Source organism: Meles meles, chromosome 5 (genome assembly GCF_922984935.1).
Source record: "Meles meles chromosome 5, mMelMel3.1 paternal haplotype, whole genome shotgun sequence".
Classification (NCBI taxonomy): domain Eukaryota; kingdom Metazoa; phylum Chordata; class Mammalia; order Carnivora; family Mustelidae; genus Meles; species Meles meles.
The window spans coordinates 10,363,767-10,390,081 of record NC_060070.1 but is presented as its reverse complement, the minus strand read 5'-3'; the positions used below and the strand labels follow the sequence as shown (position 1 = coordinate 10,390,081).

Sequence of the window (26,315 nt, the reverse complement as noted above, 5' to 3'; positions counted from 1 at the left end):
CTCTTCTCTGATCCCATGCTGGCTTAGATAAAAAACCCTCAGGTACTTGTAATGAAGGTTCTATTACTGACCTCTTCTCATGTAGCTGCCTTTGGGTGAAAGTCATGATAGAAGGGATTTATGATTGAACCAGCCAGCCCTCAGCTCTTGTAGACTCTTGTAGACTCTGGTCCTCTACATGAGAAGGAAAATCTCTTCCTCTGACATGAGCAGTCCCAGAATGAAGAGAGACGTGACAGGTCTCTGTATGTGTATCCTTTCCCCCTGACTCCATTCTTCTAATCTGTAGAAGCTGTGCTATCCTTAATTTAGGCCTATTTTTGCCTCTACCTCCTTGACCCTTCACAGCTGGGAGCCAACACACCATTGGAATAGGCTTCCCTGTCTCCCTCTAGAGATTTTTGAGGTAGACTTTCTTTCAACTGTAATGAGACCTTTTAATTTTAGAATATTTTAAGCACATTTGGACAGAGCACACCATTTTTAAAAATAGGAATACAGTAATTTCCATACATCCTCAAACTGAGTTTTAAAAATTGCTGACCTCAAAGTCCATGGGAACCTGGTCTTGCTGTTGAAAGCCATCAATATGATAAGGCTGGTGGTTGATAGAGAAGGGTGTAGCCAATGGCCGTCCGGGGCTGTATGTGGTTTGCCTTGAGGTAGTCTTATCCATGGAGGAATGGCTGTCTAACTCACTTGGGAAAGGATTTAAGCTCCCTAGTCTGGTATCTTTGCAGGCACTTCTCAAGAATACAGAGAAAAAGCTTATTTTAACACAAAACCCTGGAGTCTATTAGAGGTGTCAGTTCTACTTGCTGAGATGAGAAATTATTGCCTCCCTCGTACAGATAGTAAAAATAAAATGGTTCCCCCAAATGTGTGTTCCTGATTACTTTCTTGACAGAATCTGATATCCTTCTTTCATGTTTTTGTTTTTCCTTTCTCTCAGTGGTGTAGGTGTTTGTGACTACCTTCTCTTTACTGTTTATTTTATTTTATCTTATTTTGTTTTATTTTATTTTATTTATTTGACACAGAGAGAGAGCATGCTCAAGAGAGCACAAGCAGGGGGAGCAGTAGAGGGAGAGGGAGAACCAGGTTCCCCGCTGAGCAGGGAGTCTGACATGGGACTCCATCCCAGGACCCTGGGATCATGACCTGAGCCGAAGGCAGGCGCTTAACTGACCGAGCCACCCAAGTGTCCCTACTATCTCTTTACGTGAAACTTCTACTTCCGATAGTTTCTAGGATATTCATCTGCTTACCATTTTCTTTTTCTTTTTCTCCTGTATTATATCTCGTTTCCTGCTTGCCCTGAATTCACTTTGCTCATTCCTCTTCTCCCTTTCTTCCTTTCTCAAGCAAATTTGAATCATCATGGTGATCACTCTTGCCTCTTCCAAGGTGACTTTTCATCTCTTGCTCTCTTTCTCCCTCGCTTAGAGCACTTGTCTTCTAGTCGTGACTTATTCCTGTCTGTGGAGACCTCTTACCCAGGTGTCCTCTGCGGCCCAGGGAGCAAGGTATTGAGCCCCACATGTGCTATTCCTGGATTCACCACTGTGAGTGAAGAGAACCCCTCCCTGGTCCCCAGCACTACAGTTTCCCCTTTTCTCACGTACTTGAGCCCTTCATCCTCTACTGATCCTTTCCTTTAATGTCTCTTGGGCTGTACTCGTCTTCTCTTTCCATACTGATGTGGTGGTTTTCAAACACATTCATAACGTCTTTACTTCTCTTTCCATTAAAAAATGGAGTATAATTCTTTACCCTTTGAATACGAGTCTGCCTTAGCACTCCGTTCTCAAGAACAGAACATGGCAGAAGTGACGCTGTGTAATTTCTGAGGCTAGGTTAGACATGAGATGAAACTTTCATCTAGGGCACGAGTTCTCTCTCTCCCTCTCACTTGGGACAGGTACCTTTAGAGCTCTGAGCTATCATGTGAGAAGTCTAGCTACATCACGTAGAGACTCCCTGTAGTACAGAGACCACATGGAGTGAGTCTGGACCATAGAGAGGTGCCCGTGGATCCCCCAGCTCTTCCCAGCTGTTCATGTCTTCCTGGCACAGCAGCCAGACACGCAAGCTAGTGAACTTTCATAAGATTCTGTTCCCCCTCTTCCCTTGGTCTTTGAGCCACCCCAGTGGAAGCCAATGGAACAGACATGAACTATTCCCACCATGTTCTCTCCACAGTGAGGATTTGCGAATGAACAATGTTGTTGTTTTAAGCCACTATGTTTTTGGGAGGTTTATTACACTGGAAAACTTAACTATCAGAAATTCTCAAAGGAGGTGTTTAGACTGCTCTGGAGTACGCAGCAATGAATGTGCCACTAAGACTGAAGTTATAGGGCTGTCGCTTGAGAAGGAAGAAAAGTTTTTCTGGTCACATCAAGGTTAGCTTTTCTCACTCACTGCTTCCATTCCAGCGTGTCCTTGAGTAGGAGAGAAAGGTGTTGCAGTTCAATAATGCATGCACAATTGTGCCAAACCCTGGGTCTCCCTTGGGAGAGGTGTTTGTGTTGGTAAAGTAGTTTGAGTTCAGTGGTGTAGATCCTCACCAGCCCATGCCTGGACCACAGTCCCAGCCTTCTTTCTCGAATTTTCTTCCGCGCTATGTTTGTTACGTTTATAGTGATAGACTCACGCTCCCATTGCATGGAAAAGTAAATCCACACAGAACTGTTGAAATCAATTGTTCAAGACCTTTGTATTTCTCTCACAGCTATTAACCTAGATGACAATCTCTGTATTCTTTGAGATCTCTGTGTAGAGTCATCCATCTGTTGATTCTGGAAAGGGTTGAATGTGGAAACGTGACCCAAATAGGGATGCTTCTTCAATAGTGCAGTGTGCTCGGATGCTCATTCTTCCTGGGATATTGAGACCAGACACCTGGCTTACCGATCTGCCATACCTGGGACCCACTGAGGCCTTTGTGATAACAGCCTGTGGTTACTTTGGGTCTGCTGAGCTATGCTTCCCTAGAAATAGGCAGCGAGATGGCTAGCGACTCCCAGTGATCTGATCTTTCTTGCAGGCCTCAGATTTGCATAATTGATGCACTTTATCATCTTGAATGGTACTATTTTGGGGTCTTTTAATGCCATGAATTTCCCATACACACATTCTTGATGACAGATAAGAACATTGTGGACATATAAGCCAAAGTCAAGTTAAATTCTGCAGCTATATATAGCTTATTTGTCTTTCTGACGAAGGAGAAAAATCCTTTGCTTGGCTCTTATACTTACTAACTCATAAAATTTCCTGCTCCTCTGTAAGCTAGCAATCCATGCAAATCAAATGCCAGAATGGTCTCTACGTAAATGCAAGTGGTGCTTACAACTATATAGGAGATGTGCGGGTTTGTGTTTCTGTTTCTATTCCATTAGCTTTATGCATGTTTTGTGCAGATATTTCAAAAGATACAGACTTGGCTTTTATTTTTGTTTATTCAATTTTAAAGATGCATTCATTTATTTGAGAGAGAACGCGTGCACAAGGGAGGGCAGAGGGAGAGAATCTTCAAGCTGACTCCTTACTGAGCACGGAGCAGGGAGCCTGACCTGAGGCTCGAGCTCAGGACCCATGAGATCATGACCTAAGCCAAAACCAAGAGTGATGCTCAACCGACAGGCGCCCCAAAAAGAATCGTCTTGTCTTGTACAAGTGAAGAGATACTGAACGTTAGAGAAGCCTACTCTTTGTCATTAAATTATTCTTTAATCAAGATGAACGTTGAGTAAGATTGTGTACAGGAATTATTTCTTCTCTGGCTCACAACAAAAAAAAAAGGTGAAAAGTATTATTTTTAAGCTATACGCCTAGAAAACTATTAGCGTTCTATTTTTTATTTAAAAGTTGAAGTGACAACCAATGAAAGGTCCCATTCATTCCTTCCCCTTGGCTGTGGATGGTTATAGTGATACAAGAAATGGTGGTTTTTTTCTCTAGAACATGAGCTTAATATTCTCGACTCTAAAGAGGATGTGAGCTTTTGGGCTTGGTCTGATCACCCAGAGTTGACCCTACTTGGTGTTTTCGAGGAAGATCTCAAGCTTTCCTGAATGCAGGCCCTGATCATGCATAATAGGGAGATTTAAAGTGTAGACATACACGGAATTGTTCTCCCATCTCCTCATTCTTTCTTTCCTCCGGTAAAGTTCCTATGGATTGCCACATACTTCGTGACTTAAAATCACACACGTTCATTATCTGATCTACAGTTCTGTAGATTAGAAAAGTTGGACATGGGTTCCCCAGAAGGGGCAGGACCTTGGGCCGGATGTCTTTCTCCCGTTACAGATGGCCTTCTGAGAGGGGCTTGGCTGGAAGCGGATGGATGCCAGGATTCCAGCAGCTGACTGGGGGAACAAATGCTTCTGTCCTAAAAGAACAGACAGTGGGGTGAGGGGGGGGGTAATCTGCACGGCCAATGACAGCATCCCCCGCAGGCGGTGACAGTTTGTGGCAGGGGGAGGGAATCTAGCCGGGCAGGGCACAGATGGGATCGAGGCAGCCCCAGTGACCTGTAGGTGTCAGGCAACTCTCCAGCTCTGGAGGGCCACAGAACAGAGCCTCAAGTGCAGGGACCTGAGGTGTCTAGGGCGGGGATGTGCTGCTGGGAGTGGACACGCGTGAAGCTGGAGCAGCAGCCCGCAGGCAGGAGAGAGTCCCTCCCTGACCCCGGCTCTGTCCCTTCCCGGTCTGCCGAGCCAGCCTGCATTTGTGTGGAGGGAGGGGAAGGCAAGGCTGCGATTCAGGCTGAATCTGACCTTTCACTAAATTTTCTTCTTGGTGTGAGATAGATCTTTGTCATCTGAAGAAGATTTTTTAAGATTTAAAATCATTTAGCCAAGGGGTACCTGGGTGGCTCAGTGGGTTAAGCCTCTGCCTTCGGCTCAGGTCATGATCTCAGGGTCCTGGGATGGAGCTCCACATTGGTCTCTCTGCTCGGTGGGGAGCCTGATTACCCCCCTCTCTCTGCCTGCCTCTCTGCCTACTTGTGATCTCACTCTCTCTGTCAAATGAAAAGATGAAATCTTAAAAAAAAATTCATTTAGCCAACATATAGTACATCATTAGTTTCAGATGTAGTATTCAAGAATTCATCAGTTGCATGTAACACCCAGTGCTCATCACATCCCCTGCCCTCCTAATGCCCATCACCCAGTTACCCCAGCTCCCCACCCCACCTCCCCTCCAGCGACCCTCAGTTTGTTTCCCAGAGTTAAGTCTCCTGTGATTTTTCTTCCTCTCTGATGACTTCCCATTCAGTTTCCCCTCTCCGCCCCCCATGATCCTCTGTGCTGTTTCCTATAGTCCACATATGAGTGAAACTGTATGATCTTCTTCCTCTGAAGGACTTTCTCGTTCAGCATAATACCCTCCAGTTCCATCCATGTCGATGTAAATGGTTAAAGAAGATGTGGGATACACACACACACACACACACACACACACACAGGAATATTACTCAGCCATCAGAAAGGATGAATCCTTACTGAAGATTTTATAATTGTCATTGTTTTCTTCCCCTGTCTTCACCAAAGATAAAATATGAGAGTAATTAGTGATGCTCTAGAAAAAGCTTAGAAGGACTCTTCTGAATCGGGGGAAAACTGTGGAGATGTTTTATAGGAAAACAGTAGGTTGTATCAGACGGAAGTATTTCTTTTGTGTTTTAGAAGAAATACCGTCATTCTTATTTATTTTCCTTTTTTTTGTTTTGTTTTTTTTTTTTTTTTTTTGGTTAGGGAAAGCCGTTCTCTAGTCCTAATGGTTCTTCTACCAGTAAGGCAGCTCTTGGCAGCGACGCTGACTAGCACAGGGGAAGGGGAAGAGTCTGGCTATGTGTGTGGTAGACATGAAGGGCCTCCTTCATTCCAGAATCTCTAGTCCGTTCAGTTCACTCAGCCTTCAGAGTAAAGTGGTTTTACTTGAAGCATCTAGTTGACTACATTGGTCAACGCAAGGAAGATATCTACCAATCGAGGTGATGTTCTAGAGAGATGCTGAGACGCCTGCTTCCAGACTGCTTGATCAGACTCGCTTTCCTGATGCCCGCACTTAGACTGAGAGGAAATGCCATCCTTCTGAATGGGGGGGGGGGGGGCTCCATCTTGTCCCTTCAGGCCATCTGTTGTTCCCAACACTTTTCCCATGTTCTTCATGAGATTTTCACTCTTCTTTTACTTCTGCTAATATTTCTTTACTCGAGGACTATCTGTTGACTATTTACCACGTGCCAAATGCAAGGGGCCCCATCTCGAGGATTTTATGCGTATCATGTGGCATCCCCGTGCTGTGAACATTGAAGGGCTGTGCTCTGCTCTCAGGGCCCAGGTCAGTATTTTCTGAGCCTCCGAATAAGCACCGGGCCATGAGATAAGAAATAAGGTGTTTGTAGCATCTGTGAGAAGTATTTGCACGTAAATGCCTTTTCTTCAGACAAGTGGAGAGCTCTTCATAACTTGTGCCTTTTGTGCTCTTAAGATTTTGTTTCAAAGGTACAAAAGCAGTTTTTGTTATTATCATTCCTACAAAGAAAACGGACTCCCCAGAAGGTTAATGGTTTTGTGAAGAAGAAAGATCTGGAACCGGAACTCTGCCTTCCACGCTCTTTCTGCTCCAGGAGCCGGGCTTTTCTGCTGGGCGGGAGCCAACCCAGACACTAGCTCTCCATGCGTACATTTCTTTGCATGACGCAGCTTTCCTTGAGGCTGTGCCTGGTCTTCCCCATGCTTTGTGGACCCCCTCCCAGGGCCCTGATCCCGATGCCCACACTGTGCCCACCGTAGGCGCAGGCCTTAGGTGGGCCCCCAGCAGATGGGTCGGACCATTCTGCAAAAGGGCCCGGGCTGCGGCCATCTGGTCTAGGGGAGTTTTGCTCAGAATCAGTTGGGTCATCACCACCAGGGCTGAAGGAAACCCTTTCAAAAGCCATAAACATAAAGTTAAGTTTCTGGGCCCAACCCCTTTCCCCAGCACCACAGGTAACTTATATACAAACATAAATTACAGGGCGCCTTTGTGGCTCAATGGGTTAAGCCTCTACCTTCGGCTCAGGTCATGGTCTCAGGGTCCTGGGATTGAGTCCCCCATCAGGCTCTCTGCTTAGTGGGGAGCTTGCTTCCCCCTCTCTCTCTGCCTGCCTCTCTGCCTACTTGTGATCTCTGTCTGTCAAATAAATAAATAAAATCTTTAAAAAATAATAAATTGCAAATCACAAAACTTACCTTCTAACAATGGCAGAATTCTGAATAAACTCTTCAGTTCAGTGGGACTCTTCTCATCTTCATGCCCTGGCAGTACCGATGTCCTAAGCCGACCAGTGGTCTGCCCTGGGGGGTAATTCTCAGAGGTCTGCGCTGCTGGGATAGAGCCAGAGTGCCGACCAGAGCCCTGAGCCCTTGTCTGGGTCCCTCGCAGCCTGCCACGGAACTGCCCTGCTGTCCCCAGTCCTGCAGTCACCACCGGGTTCTGTGGAGGGCGGCCCTGGTGTGGACAACTGGGCAGCTCCCGACATCCCCACATCCCTAGCAGCATTGTTTTTAAAGATTTTATTTATTGAATTCTTTGAGAAAGAGAGAAAGTGGGCAGAGGGAGAGGGACAAGCGGACTCCACACTCAGTACAGAGCCCGACCTAGGATTCGATCTCGTAACTCTGACATCATGACCCCAACTGCAATCAGGAGTTGGACCCTTAACTGACTAAGCCACCCAGGCGCCCTGAACAGGATCTTTTTTTTCAGTTTTGAGAGCTAGCAGCACATGATAGAGATCCACGCACACACCCATGTCCACACACACTTGCACACACGCTCTCTCCAACAGAAACGGAAATTTCACGGAGCAGCACCTCTTGAACCATGTGCCGGGAGCTCTCTTCTCGTCAACTCTATTGTTTTATTCTAGAATATTACACTAGAAAAAACACTTCTGACCCCCCGATTTGACTCAGTGACCCATAACCTACAAACTGAGAATCCCTGAGCCAGAACCTGGCAGCCAGGACACCACTGTCGCCCACAGAGGCCGGGTCCCCACCCCCTCCCGTCTTCATCCCCGTGTGTCTCTGCCCACACTCCTGCCCTCGCTTCCAGCCACGCACCTGTGAGATGTGCAACAACCCATTTTTCCTGGTCTTACTCAAATACACTGGGTCATGCAGCCTTTTTGAAACCCGGGGTAGGGACCCAGCCGTGTGATGGCAGCGCCCTTCTTCCCATGTCTCTGGCGCTGGCTGGTGGCCTTAGCCAGCTGTGTGTGCCTTTCTCCTCTGCCGCTTGTGAGCTCACCAAACCTGTGGCCGTCCTGCTGCGCTCTGGCTCCGGTGCATTTGAGGCCAGTGTGTGGCACACGGTGGACACCGAATCAATGATTCTGGAACCGCATTAAAAGAACGATGCCCTCGAGTGGGAGGGCCAAGCAAAACCTGCTCTTCCGGCCACATATGTCTTCACCGGATTCCCATACATGAGTGTTTGCCAACCACGTGTGAAAGCCTTTCCGTAAGAGGCAGTGAAATAACTTCTCAGGAACCCAGTGTCTAGACATAGAGGTCAAAGACGAATAGAAACACTGACGTTTCAAATAATGGACTTTGAAGAACTTTTTTTTTAGAAGCATAAAAATTTGTAAAAATAGGTGCTTCTTAAAATAATGACTTTTTCATATTAGTGTTGACTCTCATCAGTCTTTTGGCCAAGTGTTTTCTAGAATTTTGTTGGCTCTATGCAACTTTTCTCTTACTTTTGATCTTATAATGGTAGAATGGGTAGAATTTCCCCCCATTTGACAGGTGAGGAAACGGGCCCAGGAGGCTAGGTGACTGGTGGTCACACAGAAGCATCCTGTCAAAGGCAGGGCGAAAATGTGCTTCTTCTGATGGCCGGTGTGAGGCTTCCCCTCTGTGTTCTCCCTTCTTGACATCAGGAAGGTAAGGCAGATGGCAAAAGGGAGTGTGATGGTCTCTCTCCATCCTCCTAACCGTCAATACAACTTGTCTTCAACGTGAAATTCTTCTGACCATTTCTTGTTTCAAACTTTATTTCTTCCTTGAAAAAAGTGAGAAGTAGGGTGCTATTTCATCTTTATTGGAAGATACTAATATTCTCAAGCTGGTGATGTGTATACGCTATTGCTTTCTGGGCCAGGCGGGATGCTCTGTGCAATAAAAAGTCATGCTAGGGGCTCTGGGGTGTGGCTCAGTCGGTTAAGCGTCCCACTCTTGATCCCAGCTCACCTCTTGATCTTGGGGTCATGAGTTCAAGCCCAGGGTTGGGCTGAAAGTCATGCTCATCTTCACTGGAGTTCACCGATTTGGCCTCGGATCTTATATATACAAGGAAACACAAACAGAATTCCCAATGAGCACCCTTGGATGGGAAAGAGGTTTTAATATAATTTCTTTGGTGTGTTCCTTTCAGCACACACCATTTTGATTTTGTCACAAGCCATAGTGAAAGTAAATAACCTTCGAGGTGCGGAACCAGAGAATACACTTGGTGAAACTGTGGTCATCTACTTGGGTTAGGATGGCGCTGTGGCTGTTTGTTTTCTTCCGTTTTGACCCGTGTGCAACCTGTGCACCCGAGAGAGGGAAAAACAGCGTTTCTTTCTTCCCTGTACTACGCACCCACAGCTCCTAGAACCCAGAATTCCTGCGCTAATATTCCCTTCCTTAAGGAATAAAAGGGGTGTGGGGCCGGCCTGAGAACTCTGCCTTCTTTTGCCACTTTTCTATGGGGAAACGCATTCCCAATTTCAAATAACTTAGGGGGCTGCCTGTTCACCAAAAAAAGAAAGCTCATTTCTCTGGAGCTGATTAGCTAAGCAGAGCTCATTAGCTTAGCTTAGTTTAGCAAGTATGATCTCATTAGCTAATGTGACACCATAACACAGACACTGTCAACCACCAGCGTCGGGGAGAATGAAGGGCAGCTGAGGAAGGCGGCTTGCCCGTTACAGGGGCGCCCATCCTCCGGTCCCGTACTCCCGCTAGACCAGCACCAGGCTGCGCCCGGACAAGCGCCCTACACGATGGCACAGAGCAGCGTTCCGCCTGAGGACATTTCCCAGCGGGGCCTGCCTGGGAGGGCTGGGAGCCCGAGAAGGGCTTTCGCGGATCATCTTACTGAATCAGCACGTTGCCTCGGTAGTAGCTGCTGCTGTCAGTCGGATTGCACAGGAGAAAACAGATCCGGTTATGGATCCTTAGAGCGTGTTGTGCATCAAAGCTGAAAGTGGCCAATGGCTGTTTTCTAAAAAGAAGTTTATGCTCTCCTGTCCTAATCGGGAAGGCCATTGGTCTGTGCTTGTTGCTTTGTTAAGAAGATCCCCCGGTGCTGGCTGAAACCTGAGTGGTATTTGTGTGTTGCTTTTTTGAGAGTCTCTCCATTGTTTCCCTCGAAAGTGTAGCTGTCTGGTCCTCAGTTTTGTCCTCTGAAAATGGGACGGTAGTAGCTTCTGGCAGTTTCCTGGCAGTGATCCAGGAGGTGAAGGTATCTGGACCCATTCGCACTGAGTGCGTGGCTCACAGACACTCTTTTGAAGTTGGAGTCTTTTCTTTGGTTAGATAGCTTTATTTATTTATTTATTTAAGGATTCTTTTTTTTTTTTTTTTTAAAGATTTTATTTATTTGACAGAGAGAGAGATCACAAGTAGGCAGAGAGGCAGGCAGAGAGAGAGAGAGAGGAAGCAGGCTCCCCACTGAGCAGAGAGCCCGATGTGGGGCTCGATCCCAGGATCCTGAGATCATGACCCAAGCCAAAGGCAGAGGCTTTAACCCACTGAGCCACCCAGGTGCTCCAGTAGCTTGCTTTTAAATACACTTTTTATTTTAGCGTATTTTAAATTTACAGAAAAATGGTGCAAATGGTATTAGGTAACTTCGTAGCTCGTTGGTTCATGGTTCACCTCTTCCTCATATGCTCGTTGCCCTTGATGGATTTTCTCATCAGGAGTTAAGAGTTAATGAATGAATTCCTTAGGCACTACTGACAATTCTGAAAATGAGATATACAAACAAATTAGAAGCAGTGGGTACAAAACCGATTCTCCCAAGTCAGTTGGTGCAGAGTGTTCACACACCTATGCCTTCAGAAAGGGTGGAGTCCAACCTCCGGGAGGCTGCATCTCCAACTTTTATTTGTTTTCCTGGCTTATTAAACAACAGACTCTGAGCGGCTCAGAAATATGTTAGGGTCTGAACCTAGAAAGGTGCAACAAGGAGAGATACCCATCTGCGAACATTTTTGCATCACTGAGATTCATTATAAAACCTTCCCTAAGTATGGGGTGCTGGGGTGGCTCAGTTGGTTAAGCGTCTGCCTTCAGCTCAGGTCATGATCTTGGGATCCTGCGATTGAGCCCCGCATTGAGCCCCGCATCGGACTCCTTGCTCACTGGGGAGTCTGCTTCTCCTTCTCCCTCTGCCTCCCCCTGCCCCCTGCTATCTCTTTGTCTCAAATAAATAAATAAAATCTTAGAAAAAAAAAAGGAAAGAAAAACCTTCCCCAAGTAGACTAAAAGAAAAGAAAAAAATTTTTTTAATGTTCTTTTTTCTTTGGGACTGTGGGAATTTTGTCAGTAAACCGATAGTCTTGAGAGTGATAATGAGGAGAAGGAGGGAAGTACGTTGTGTTGTTAATGACCATAACACATACATATTTGCACAAGGAACTGAATTTTGACCATGATTTACTCAAACATAAATGATGATGATGATGATTATTTTTAAGTAGGCTCCACAGCCAGCATGGAGCCCAACGTAAGGCGTGAACTCATGGTCCCAAGATCAAGACCTGAGCTGAGCTCAGAGTTGGATGCTTAACTGACTGAGCTACCCAGGTGTCTCAATGATTGTTTTTAATAACAACCTGGCATTGCTTACATTTTACAAGCGAGGCCATAGTTCAGTGTTTGGACAGGATGATCGTCCTTATAAATCAAACAGTGTACAAGCAAAGACATTTGGCCATGATTCTATAATAAGTCAGTGTTATGGAGAGGGCCATGCACTGCTCGGTGAGGATGAAGGTATCAGTTGAGAATTCCCGATAACTGTTCCCCAGCCCCACCCACCCTGACCACCGCCATCTTTTCCTCTTTGCTTCCCCCTTCTGATGGGGATAATATCACCCTTGGTGTCTTTTGTTGAGCTAAGGCTTATCCCTTTGAAGTCACGCTTTTTAAAATATTGATTACCAATGGGAGAGATAGTGCATTAGTGTGTATCAAATCAGCTCCAGAGTGTGTATGAGCTTATCGCTTTCTCACCAGGCCTGAGGCTTTAAACAGGAAGCTGTGTTTGGGGACGGCGAGGGAAGGTGCAGAGACTGGGATCCAGATGGCAGAGCGCTGGAAGGAGAAAGAAGGTTGAAGGGGTTCCAAAGTTACAGGGACCCACGTGTCTGTTAAGCCCCTCTTGAACCAGATGATAGTCCATACGTATTTCTGTAAGTGGGATCATAATTGTCGTGTTGGGTTTATGAAGGTTGACCCCCTAGGACACTGAATTAACATGGCTTTGGTTGAATATGGTTTCAGAAAAATTTTGCTCCAAGAATTAGATGGAATTTGGCTTTCTGAGTTAGGAGAGGGCATAGTTCCAGACTCAGAAGTAGTATCTCTTCTAGCCAGGGGTTCCCCAGCAGAGTCCTGATGGCTTCATCACTAATTCATATGGCACCTTTGTGTAAATGTGAGAGTCTTTCCTTCTTCAAGATGGCTTATCTCCAGCTGTCAGATAATTATCATATAAATATTTTTATGAAAACAAAGATATTTCTCTCTGCTGGAATATTATCAAAATAAGGACATAATTCAATGATGTTTATGATGTAAATAGTGCCTCTTACTTGTAGTGCTCTTGTTCAGTGCACAAACTGTGCAACTGAACATGCAGCCCTGCTTCCCATTTCTCTAATTCTTTGCTCTGTCCATCTCTCTGGAAGTGCTCAGTCCCCACTGAATTAACTGCCTGATGTGCAGAAGGTCCTGTGCCTGTCTGCAAGTCACAAAGGGAGACAGGGAGAAAGGAGATAGAGTCTTGCTTGTCCAATATCTGGGTATTAGGCATTAATACATGCATTGGCTTTTCATTGTAGCAGTGCCATTCTCAACCTTGGATTAGCCGTGCCCTGGATATATAATAATATTTCCATAAATGTAATGTGCACTCATTATGGGCCAGGAAATCTTGATATCTATCATTAGTCCTTGTAACAAGTGGCCCTATAACGTAGACAGTTCTGTGGCTCAGGGTGGACAGCTAGCCTGCAGCCAGCTGTCTAGTAAGTGGCAGAATTGGATGTGAACTCAGACCCCGGTGGCTGCAGAGTTGTTCTCATCCCCTATGGACCTCAGCCTCCCCGCCGCCTCCAGCCAGATCCACAAGTCTGGGCTGCCCTGAGGCTCCCCTCTGACACTGGGGTGGTGCCCTGCCCTCCCCTGCCCCGCTTCCCCTGTATGCACAGATAGCAGTCCAGGGGGGGGTCTCTGGATAGGGAACCTTCTGTCTTATAGGCCTCATTTGGATCAAGGTCCAGCCATGTTGTATCCTTCCTAGGATTTGCGGGCCTTCATTAAGCTGGAAGTCTAGAAAGCTTCCCAGCAATGCACCATGTGAGGAAAGTGAACTCTTAGTGTTCTTCCCATTATGAGATTAAATTCCTCAAATAATTGTAGACCACTCAAACCAGATCATTTGTCCTCTGAGAAGACACGGTAGCTGTCTCCGCCCTAGAGGAAAAGGAAGGGTGGGCTCCTTTGAAACTTACTCCTGGCGCTTTGGCTACACGATTATGATGAAACTGACGTGCCTTCACCCTCGAGGAAGGCAGAACGGGGTGCTTCAGCATTCATTTAATCACAGTCTGATGGGCCGGCCCTTTTTTTTGCCTGTCGCCGTGTCCGTGTTTATTTCAGCTTGATTAGGATGACGTGTGGACCGAGAGCTGAATAAACTTCGGTTGGGTGAGCCACCTGGCTAAGTAAACTCATCGCTCGCTCTCAGGAGTCAGATCATCAGGAAGCAGGTGGTTTTTACGTGCGTCCTCGATGCTCTTGCAAGTACTGTCATGTTGCTAGGAAATAGCAACACGTTTGTTTGAGAAACGATAAAGGTCAAATGCAGAAATAGGCCCAGGAAGGAGTCAGATGTAGCGATGGTGACCGGTCTTTAGGAAGTCATGTTCCGTGGATGTGACTTGTCGGGTGGATCTCTGTCTTATACATCAGTTTTCGCCAGGATTCGCTCTGCTGTGGGTACTAGAAAGCCCGCACTAACACTGGGGTAATTAGGATAAGAGTTTGTATTTCCCCCATAGAAAATGTCAGAGGTCGGCAGTGCAGGCGGGCACAGTGACCCCGTGCCACAAGGTCTTCTGAGAGCCACCCACCCCTGCCCTGCTCATCCTTCCTTATTCCCTAGGGTGTGACCTCTGTTGTTGGGATCCCGGTGACATCCAGAGCACTGGCTATTGCATCCGAGTCCCAGGAACAAGGATGGGAGAGAGAAGAAGGGGCAAAGAGGAGCCCCTCCCCGCCTTCTTCCATCCAAGTACTAACCAGGCCCGACCCTGCTTAGCTTCCGAGATCAGACGAGATCGGGCGCGTTCAGGGTGGTATGGCCATAGACCCCTCCCCGCCTTCTTTAAGAGCTGCTGCGTGGCAGCCCGCTTGCATCCCATTTGCCGGGTCAGAGTCCCACCTCGCTGCAAAGGCCATTGAGAAATGAGTCTTTGCTCTGTGCCTCTGCATGACCCGTCACACCCTCTCGTGTTACATAAGAGGAGGCACACGGTTCCTGAGGAACAGCTCGCACTTTCTGCCTCTGCGTCCCCGGGGAAGTGGGTGTGTTGAATCCACACGGGGTGGGGGTGCCGCCACCTGAGCTGGACTGGGTGGCACCTGGTGAGGGGGGACCACTCTATGGCATTGAGGTGACGACTCATCAGGGATCTGGTTCTGGAAGCTCTGCGTGGACCCACCTTCCAGTGGCGAGCAGCAGCAGGTGATCCCACATTGTGATTCGTGCAGTGAGCCCGGCTTCCTCGGGCTCCTTTCTCTAGAAAGCAGGGCAGGTGGTGTTCTCTGAGGTGACCCGTTCTCTTCCGGGGAGGCTAGTGCTAGCTTATGGGGAAGCGTTCGCACTGGGCTCGTCCGGTTCTCTCAGGAGCCCTGTGTGATATGGCAGAGGGAACAAGTGATGGCTGTACCGTGTCCTGCTTTTAGCAAGGATTTGGAATCCATCTTCAACACCTTGGCCATCTGAATGCCAGGAGAAACGGCCCAGGCCTGTCCACCGCAGGTGATAAGGATTCCCTGGGAAGCTTTGTAAAACGCTATCTTTGGGGTCCCCCCTCAGATGTAGTGAATCAGGATCCCAGGCTTGGGTTGGGAGGTGGGAGGGGGGTAAATCTCAGGAGAGGCAATTATTTTTTTTTTTTTTTAATTTATTTGACAGACAGAGATCACAAGTAGGCAGAGAGGCAGGCAGAGAGAGCGAGAGAGGAGGAAGCAGGCTCCCTGCCAAGCAGAGAGCCCGATGCGGGGCTCGATCCCAAGACTTTGGGATCATGACCTGAGCCGAAGGCAGAGGCTTAACCCACTGAGCCACCCAGGTGCCCAGGAGAGGCCATTATTAAAAGCCAGCAAAGAGTGAAAGAAGCCAGTGCCCAAATGTTACCCACTGTACGATGCCATTTCATGTGTGGGAGGCTTCCAGTGACTGCAGAGACGGAGACCAGACACCTGGTCGCCAGGGGTTAGGGACCTGGAGGGCAGGTGTGACTGTAACAGGAAGTACCAGCTATTCCTTTGTGCTGCTGCGACAGTTCTCTGTCATGGTTAATCTGTTTAAGGGATGAAATATCATAAAATTATACACAAGATAGATTAAAAAAAAAAAAAAGAATGCATGCAAAAAATGGTGCAGTGTGAGTAAGGCCTGTGGTTTAGCTCATTGCACCGTGCTGTCTTTTAGTTTTGTGTGGTGCCACTCTTGCGGTGGGTTGAGTGATGGGCACATTCTTACGTAGAAAGGAAGACCTGTGCCAAGTAGATTAAAGTTGGAGAGTAAGAAAAGGAAAGTAGAGAGACGTGGAAACGTCAAATATTCTCTGCACTATTTTTCCAACTCTTTTTTTGAACCCAAAACTATTGCGAAAGGAAAAGCTAAGAAGAACTTTCCAGGTACCTCTGATGTGCAGCCACTGGTTGAGACGGCACAGTTCTTGGACGTGTGCGTGGGTGCCTGTTGGGGCTCTCGTGGAACCAGGCAGGGGCGCGCACCCGCGTGGGAAGACTGCCTCGCATCTGAATGCGTTCAGTGTTTATCAGCGACTGCGTGATGAAGTACACTTGGGAATGGGGATTCTCTGCTGGGAGATTCGGGGGGCAGTGCCTGTAGAGCGGCCAGGATTTTGGTGATTGGGGGAGGGGAGAGGGCCCAGTGAGATCCATGGTCCAGAGTCAGAGCACAACAACATGACAGATTTTTTTTTAAAGATTTTATTTATTTATTTGACAGCTAGAGATCACAATCAGGCAGAGAGGCAGGCAGAGAAGGGGGAAGCAGGCTCCCTGCTGAGCAGAGAGCCCGATTCGGGGCTCAGTCCCAGGGCTCTGGGCTCATGACCCCAGCCGAAGGCAGAGGCTTTAACCCATTGAGCCACCCAGGCGCCCCCAACATGTCAGATTTTAGATAGGCAGTTCTGCAAGTGACCTTGAAGGAGAGCACCAGCACCCACAAGGACTTGAAGAATCAGATCTAGAGGAAGGAAAGGGGCTGCAGATAAAAGCTTTCAGATGTATGAGTTTGAGAGAGCCCGCGGGGTTAGCTATTTGGAATTGTCACCAAAGTGAAAGGTGGTTAGCTCACACTTCTGAATGACAGATTGAAGTGGGACTTGAGATCAGCCTTGGAAGGGTGGGTGACAGTGAATGAGGGAGAGTGATCAGCCATGTCAAAGGCTGCGGACAGAACCTGGTACAGCAAGGAGGCACATTACACGTTTGTAGAAGCAGTGGGGACTCGGGACCTTAGTGGCAGATCATTTCCCAATCTCTCTGCCTATCAGGTCAAGGCGTCATCTTTATGATCTCGCACGTGGGGAGGCCAGCTCTCTAAACCACAGAGGTTTTGCTTAGGAGATGCCCCTAAAGACAGCTGTTTCGAGAAGGCTGACGAACAGCACCTCTCCTCATTCCATTTGGTGTGTGCGGTGCTCACAGTTTCCCTGACTCTGTTTTAACCAGTACGCGGAGGCGTGATGTCACTGCCTTAGACAATTTGCCTCGGGAAGGGGAATTTCTTATTTCATGGTTTTAAAATTACCTGAAGCAATAGACAGCATTCTTTCAGAATGATGATTTTTTTTTCTTTTTAAGGTATCTCTCTTTTAGAGCATTTTTTTAAGTCAGAAGGCAGCCAAAAATTTCTCACATTCAGATCCTTAGTGGGAAGGATGTGTGTGTGCTGAAAAGCTTTCTGCACTGCCTTTTCTAAAATGTCTTTTTCTGTCTAAAGCAAGTGGAACCTCAAAACTCTTCCGTACCCACGGTGTGTTCTTTCCTTTCTCTAGAAATTTTGTTCGGGTTTCCACCTGTGTCTCCTGGGTCCTCCTCCTGCTGTGGGTTACAAGTTGTCAACTAAATGCCACTGTATTCCTTCCACTCCAGAAAGGCAGTGTGGAGAACACTGCAAAGCGTACCCAACGCATTTCTTTCTGTACTTACTTAGTATTCATAGACGTTAGTGCATCACTCAGGTTGGAATGGGCTAGACTGCACTGTGACTTCCTGCCAGTCCCTTGGGAACTTGCCCTAACTCAGTGACTGCCTTGAGAATTTATTCGGTATTTTATGTCGATGTAGGTGACACTAAGTAAGGAGCATAAAATCAATAAGAGATTCTGGATGTGCTTGTCCTCTAGGTTCCTTCAAAAATTATATATTAGTTGATTCATTCATTTATTCTGCAAATATGCATCCAGCCTGGCGGCATTAGGTGTTGGAATCTAACTGGCAACCCAGACAGACAAGGTCCCTGCACTCGTGGCGCTTCTTATTTGAGGGTTTTGTTAGTTTGGGTTTTTGGAGAAGAGATGTGAAGGGCTCAGATGCGCAAGGATTTTATCAGGGGAAATGCCCTAAGAGGGAGGAAGATGGGGAGGAAGTTGGAAACTTGGGGAGCGCCTTTATACCATGCAGATGGACCCCCAGTGAAGGTGAGAGGGAAAGAAGTTTGTGTAGAAGCATCCTGCGTGGTCTAGGGAGGTGTGGCAAAGCCGCTGGGAGTCCTTGAGTCAAATTCAGAGGACAGAGTCAGAGTGCCTGGGACAGAGTCAGAGGAACGGGTGTGTCTGAGTATTTTTGCTGCATTCAGTCATTGACTAGACAGCCCTCTCAGAGCCATGGCTTCCGGCATGCACAGGCACTGAGATGGAAATCCATCCATCCGCTGGGGCTTGCCTCGGTCCATTATGCTCCCTGTAGCAGGGGGTGTGGAAAGCGCATTCTCATGTCTGACATAGCAGTAGGGATGGGCGAAGATATTAACCAGAAAATCACCAGAAAATTAGAGCTGTGAAGACCTCTAATAAATGCCAAGTATACAGTGCTAGGAGAGCGTAGCGAGGCGATCTTCTCTGCCTGCAGGGAACAGGCCAGGGCGGCCTTCCCCAGGGGGCTGAGGTCTGAGGAGTGTGGAGGAATGCAGTAGGCAAATTTGGGGAGGAGGGGAGGCTCTCCTGGCGGCACTGAGAGAAGGGGGTGTGCAGGCCTTTATGTCGGCAGCAGGCCGCCCTCAGATGGGGGATAGAGCACTATTGGAAGTGTGCTTTGCAACGGTGACTCTGGTTTAAGGGTGGGGAGCTGAGTAGAGGGGGCAGGAGTTGGGGAGCAGAATTAGGAGCCTGTTGCGGAAGACCCGGTGGCATATGGACCAGGCATGGCTGCAGAGATTGTGAGAAGTGGACAGTGTGAGACACCTTGGAGAAGATAGAGCTGACCGTGCTTAGGCTGTGTATCAGGGTGGGGGTGAAGGACGGTTGTGGATGACTCCCGGGTTCTTGGTTTGCAGCGTTGAATTGCGGGGGCAGGGGAGGGAGGAAGAGAGAGAGCAAGTGCGGACTTGCTTGGACTTGTTGAGTTTGAGGAGCTTCTCTCGGACCTTGTGAGTTATCTGTGCATCACAGGCGGGCATTGCATCTAAAGAGAGAGTTTAGGATGAAGGAGAAGCCTCCAGGGACACATGGAGGCGGGGCAGAGGAGGACGTCACAGATATGGAGAAGTGGCAGAGAGGGAGGGGGAGGAGGACGGCTGTCAGGGCACAGACAGTGGACCGGGTAGGGTGGTAGGCAGAATTGAATGCCGTCGCTAAAAAGGACTGCTGGATTTGGTGACATGGAGGTCGTTGGTGACCTTGGCGGGGGCCGGTGTGGTAGAACCATGGCAGGGACGCCAGATTGGAGTGAGCTGAGAAATGAGTGGTAGGCAGGAAGCGACCAGCTCTTTAAGAGTTTGGCCAGGAAGGAAGGAACAGGTCAGCTGCTGGCAGGGGGTTATGAGGCTGGGAGGTCTTTTTCTTTTCTTTTTTTTAATTTTTAAAAAATTTTTATTTTATTTTATTTTATTTTTTCAGTGTTCCAAAATTCATTGTTTATGTACCACACCCAGTGCTCCATGCCTTTTAAAAATAGTAAAATCCTAAGTAGATTTCCAAGGATCCCGATGACTCTTAAGAGAAAGTCCGTTTATTTGACAGTGCAGGGTTCCTGAGAAGGCAGCAGGGGTGGGTTCTACAGCACAGGTGGAGCGCTTGGCCTTGGGATGGGGAATCCTTCTCCACGTGGCCTGTAGAGGAACCTGGGGAGGGGGGAAGTCAGGTTCTCCATATGGAAGTCAGAATATGGCCGGCCGCGGTCAAAATGCTTACTTGAAAATTCCCGATGTTCTCATTTGACCTCTCTGGATTTTGGCTTGAATATGACATCATATCATATTTAGTACCTCAGACCCCACTGCTGATGGGGAAACCATCCTGGGTTTTTTGGGGGACTTCTGTAAGTAAACAGTATTTCCCGAAGCATTTAACATTGGTGATGATGTGTTAGACAAAATTAGATTCCACCGCTAGATCTTTAAACAGTGTTTACAAGGAAGGGGGACATAAGACAAAGGAGAAAAAAAGGAATGTTGTCAACCACGTCAGGTGATTGAGAGCAGAAACACTGAGAACAAACATCCGTTTTCACTGCTAATTACCCTTCTCCCCACCAGCCTGGTTTCAAGCCAGCAGAGCCCGCAGCTGGTGGTCCCTGTTGAGTTTTCAATGAACCCGGTGCAGAGGCTGAATTTCCCTCACACCTGCTAGAATCTTCTCCTGGGAAGGAATTCCGTGCAGGTGCTGCCCATAATGGCAGCCAGGCCCCATGCACTGCCTTTGGCAAGGGTCTTCTTTGTGGAAGCAGCCTGTCCTGTTCTCCTGTGCTGGCTCGCCTGAACGACGAGAAGTGGTCACCCGGGATGCAAACCCCAGCTGCCTCGATCAGCTCAGTGATTTCCAAGAACCGAAACCTGGGTTGTCAAGAGGACAGGACTTCGAGCTGTACTTCTTGGCCTTCATTCACAAGTAAGGGGGAAGGTCTAAAGGTTATTTGCTAAGTCGGACAGCAGGCCACTGTGCATGAAACATGGAGCGTCTGGTTTCTCCAACAAAATCCAAAGTGAGTTTCGACACTCGGGTGTCGGGAGGCATAACAGATTCATAGAGAGAACCCTGGGTTCCGGTCCTCTCTCTGTTGTTCTTCAACTGTGTGCCTTTGGCCAGCTCCCTTTCCCTCTCTGGGTTCTCCTTTCTCCACCTGTAACACTGCTGAATGACTTCAAAGCTCTCCTCCAGCCCCGACGTTCCGCGAATCTAGAACATGCGGCTGGCCAGCATCTCTAGTGACTGCAGCCAGTTTCTCCTGCTGCCACTTCTTCTCTTCCCAGCTTTGAAATGAAACCCAAGTGGGTATTTTGCACTGGTTCGCGTTCTGCCGGGGAGCTGGGGATATCCTTTGGGAAGGGCTGAGACTGCTAGTCTGAGTTACTGGGAAGATGATTTGTGGCAGCAAGAGGCTACTGGGCTGTGGTTGGAGCCTGAAATTTCCATCCTGGCCGAGGAGCCCATGGGCTGTGTCTGCGAGGATGATTGTACCCAAGCCCCCAGAGACCACTCAGCGTCTGCACCGGTCAGTTGGCGGTATTTCTTTCTACGTTCAGCTGACACCCATATGAAATTCCTTCACGACTTCTTTCCATTTTTAACATGCTGCTTGGGAAGACTCCGTTCATGTCTCCGTCCCTCTGGGTCGAGCTCGCAACTTGTTCATACATCTCTGAACTGCCTGACCGAATCCTGAATTCTTTTCGTTCTTCTTATCAGAGCCACAACTTTTGTCCATGTCTTGATAACATTCGATTGGCTTCCCCTCATTTCTGTACTTTTGTTTGGTTCTGTAGTTACAGCACCCAAATTGCTCTTGTGGGGATTCAAGGACGGAAGGGCCAGGCTTCATGGAGAGGATAATAGGAGGGTGTTGGCAGAGATGGTAGGGTGCTGGGCTGGCTCCACTCACTGACAAGAGAAGGATACCAGTGACGTTTTGGACTCATCCAGATCTTCCATTAATACACCATTCACTGAATTACTACTTTTATTTTATTTTTTTATTTATTTGACAGAGAGAGAAATCAGAGCAGGCAGAGAGGCAGGCAGAAAAGGGGAGGGGGAGCAGGCTCCCCGCTGAGCAGAGAGCCCGACACGGGGCTCGATCCCAGAACCCTGGGCTTGGGCTCATGTCCTGAGCGGAAGGCAGAGGCTTAACCCACGGAGCCGCCCAGGCGCCCCACTACTTTTATTTTTAAAGCGCTTCTTTGTTCTGGTCTGTGCTAGGCTCTAGAGAGCTTTAAGTAATATTAGTAAGCAACACTGTTGTAACAGTTCATTGATAACTGTCTTGATGGCCAGTATGTCAAAGAGCTTTGCAAGGGTTAGGGAAGTATTATAAAAACAGCAACAACAAAACAATCACATGCTCAGATGAACTGACAGAAGCCGGAAGCGTAGGGTAGTGTTATGTAAGAAGATGCTTCATGAGAGCAAAGCTTATTAGAAAAGAGCTCAGAAATATGTCCATTCTTACAATACGCTGATATGCTTTAGGGTCGACTAAAAGTTGGTGACACCCTTCCCTGGTGAGGGGAACCCTACTGGGTGATTTCCTTCTGGCACAGAGATGCCAGCCCGGGGATGGGATCGTGTTGGCCGTCGTGGCTGCACTTTCTTCTCTTCCTACATAATTATTCTCAGGTTTTCTGTTCCCCGGTGTTTCTGATGTTTCTTATGTGGACTCCAGAGCTCGCCCAGGGCTGTTTTTATCCACGGAATAGTTGTGTAATTGTTGCTCTTTGTGGAGGATGGATGCTTGGGGCTCCTTTTTTTTTTTTTTTAAGATTTATTTATTTGAGAGAGAGAGAGAGTGCAAGTAGGGTAAAGGGCAGAGGGAGAAGCAGACTCCCCACTAAGCAAGGAGCCCAATTCGGGGTTCAGTTGCGGGACTCCGGGATCACGACCTGAGCTGAAGGCAACTGCTTAACCGACTGAGCCACCCAGGCGCCCCGATGTTGGGGGTCTCCCATATTACCATTTTGGTGACCTCACTCTGTATGCATATACCTTAAGGTGTCATATTTTTGTTTTTAGGTTCAAAATATTTTCTGTTTTCTATTAAAAAAAAAGTTGGTATCAGGAAGAACTCCAAGGAGGTATAATTTTTTTAACCTGAAACATTACCAAGACAACATATTCTTTCTGTCAGCATCTGAGACAATGGGCCAGGCGGGGAGGCCCCACGGGGTGGTGGGGGCAAGAGCTGAAAACCTCAGGCTTTGGCAGGGCGGAGGATGGGGCAGTTAAAAGGAAGTGCGAGTTGCTATTGCTTTTCACTCTTCCCAATGCCTCTTCCCCTCTTGAACGTTAAAAAGTCTTGTTTCCCTGGGAGCGGTTTTTTCTTTGTACATATTTAGGCACACGATTTTCAGTTTTTCAAAACTGTTTATTTTTCTTGGATCACTCAAAGGTACTGTGAGGAGTCAGGTCAGCGCTTCACACAGCGAACCTAGATAAAGCCTGAAAGTAGGTCACTCTGGTGTGTCTGGACGGCGCTGCCTGCCTTTTCTGGTATGGAAATCATTGATCTAGAAGGACTGAAGAAGAGTTTTAAAGATTGTTTCTTCTCTTTTCAAAGATCCTGTAAGTTCAATAATTCCACTTGGATGGGAGATGGTGTGATAGGAGAGGGGAAGGGCTCAGGGGATAGAGTTTTCAAATGAGCTCCCTTGAGACTTGTGCCCAGTTCTCAGACTATGGCGAGGGAAGCAGTTCTTGCTTGCTAGGATTTTGATGCTAAAACCAATGCCAGAAAACCCAAAACCTGTTCTGAGCTACATGCAAAGTGTCATGTGTGGTCCAGAGAACTTGCCTCTCTGCCTTCGACTCACCTCCCTCTGTGCACCACTGGAACCTGCTGGAATCCTGGTGCTCCAGAAGCCTGATTCTAGAGCTCCCCAGGCCATACACGTTTGAGAGACAGTGTGTCTTGGAGAAGGTCAGACCTTCTGCATGCGGTGCTGGGGGTGGGGGGTGGGCGGGGAGGGGTGAGCAGCCGGTTATTTGCTTGTCATGTGGCCGGGGCCATTCATTTAAGGAATAAGTGAGATGGTGGTGCCCAGCTGTGCCAGGTGATGGGATTATTCAGCCTGATTTATGCATTAAGCATCTATTATTATCATAATTATGACTTTTACTACCACTGTCTCCACCTGGACCAACTGGAAAACAGTGCCTGATTACCTCTGTTTGGTAACTGAGGAGATCCAAGTTCACACAGTCCCACAGGAGCTCATCCCGTTTCCAGGGCTTGTGAGGGGCAGGATCAGAATCCCCTCATTGATTTCTCTCTCCCCAAAATGCCACACCCGGTGCCGGCTTCCAGGGAACCACAGGGAACAAAACAAGTGCTGACCGCCAGTGGACCAGGGTGGGGTAGTGGAAGCTGATGGAGATGCAGACAGGTGAGCAGGGCCGCCAGTGACATAGCGGTGGGCGGGGTGGGGCAGAGCAGTGAAATAGTGATGGGCGGGGCGGGGCGGAGCAGTGAAATAGTGATGGGCGGGGCGGGGCAGAGCAGTGAACTAGTGATGGGCGGGGCAGGGCGGAGCAGTGAAATAGCGATGGGCGGGGCGGGGCGGAGCAGTGAAATAGTGATGGGCGGGGTAGGGATGGGGCAGCTCCAGGGAGGAGGAAACAGGCAAGGGAAGGCGGAAGTCAAAATCTGGAGACCGGATATAGTGTCAAAGGAGATGAGAGAGAGAGTCTCAGGACCCAAGCGATGCCTCAGAAACCTCAGTCAGCCAAGTCTCCTACAAGTGGGGACCACAGCCTCCTCAAAACACAGCATTCCTGGAATGTTTCTTCACATTGGGATGAGACTACTTTTTTGGTAGTGAGTTGAACCACGGGTCTTTCTGTTTCATAACAACACTGGAACATAATTCAACATTGGTACCTGAGCTGAGTGAATATAGTTATAAATGCCCCATGTATAAGCTGGGCTGCAAAAGTAAGTCTGGAAAGATAAATAAAACTGGATTTTCTTAAAGTTATTCCTTTTTAAAAAAATATTTTATTTATTTGACAGACAGAGATCACAAGTAGGCAGAGACAGGCAGAGAGAGAGGAAGGGAGGCAGGTTCCCTGCCGAGCAGAGAGTCTGATGTGGGGCTTGATCCCACAACCCTGGGATCATGACCAGAGCAGAGGGCTGAGACTTTAACCCACTGAGCCACCCACACGCCCCTCTTAAAGTTATTCTTAAAATATTATAGGCAGCTCTGGTTTTGTGGCGATTCACAGAGGTGTGGATCATTGGGAAGACTTATATTTGGCTTTAGGCTATCTCTGTCTGCATTTGGACTATTTTAAATTTATTTTGCTCAGGCTATATGACAATGAGTTTATAGTTCCCTAATTCATACTGACAGCTGGTAGCTAGGAAGATGATAAGGTTTTAGAGGAAATGGAGCAAGAGGGCTAAAAGCAAACAGCTTTTTGGGGCTAACCTACAAATCAGACAAAGTCTGACTTGGATGAATTTCTAGGCAGCAATTTCGTCATATATATATTTTCCATTTGAATTTCTGTGAATTGTCTGATTTTTTTTTTGCTCTTTTTGAAAGTATTTTTCATCTTAATTTAAGAAATAATAAGAGTAATTCATCCTGTGCTAAAAATCCAGACAGTCCAGACACTATTAAGTGAAAACTAGCTCACCTCCCATTTGCTGCCCTGCCAGCGGCTGTAACTATTACCAATTTCACAGTGTCTTCCAGAAACTTCTATGTGAGTGTGTGTATGTGCATGCATATATAGAAAATATGTATGTGTATATATATTACGCAGATGAGATCATGTCATGTACCCCATTCTGTACCTTTTCTGGTCAACTAGTCTTATACCTTGGGTATCTTAACATATTACCACATACAGAGCCTCTCTCTCTTTTTAGGGGCTGCATCATGTTCTATGTACAATGGATGGGCCATGATTTACTGAGCCAGGATGAACTTTTAGGTTTCCAGGTTTTAGCTGTTACTAACTAGGCAGCAGTAAACATTCTTGTACACACATGTTGGCGTAAACGTGTGACTTTATCTGTAGGGTTGTATCGGATGACTTCGGCTGTAAGTTACAGACAATGGTGACCTACACTGGGCTTATATGATAAAGACACTATCTCTGTAGGTGAAGCCCAAGGTCAGGCAGGCTCCGGGAAGTGCTCGTTCATGAACTCAGTGAGGTCTCGAGGCCACAGGCCCTTTCCTCCCTTGTACTCACTGTCCGTGTGGTCCCAGGCTGTATGGATTCCTGGGGGGCACATCAGACCTGACAACATCCAGGAGAATAATGAGACCATTGCTTTCAGCATGTCCTTCCCAGAAGACGCCCTCACCTGTCCTGTTACTCATTCTGAAACCACTCACGGGCCAGTGGTGGAATGTATGTTGAGAGGTCAACTTTCATACTTGCTAAAAGGATAAAGCCCCACAAATGGGGTTACTGGGTCAGCAGTTCTAAAGTTGAACTTTAAAATTTGCAGTTCATTCCCAGATTGCCTTATGGAGATCTAGCACCAGGTTGTACTTCTGTAGGCATGAATGGGAAAGGAGTGTTGAGCAGTTGTTCC

The 26,315-nt window shown here is 47.6% G+C and overlaps 1 protein-coding gene across 2 annotated transcripts in view; it reads left to right on the top strand.

Moving 5' to 3' along the window:
• ZDHHC14 (zinc finger DHHC-type palmitoyltransferase 14) overlaps positions 1–26,315 on the top strand; it is a 265,916-nt gene that overhangs the window by 11,963 nt on the left and 227,638 nt on the right. The window lies entirely within an intron of this gene.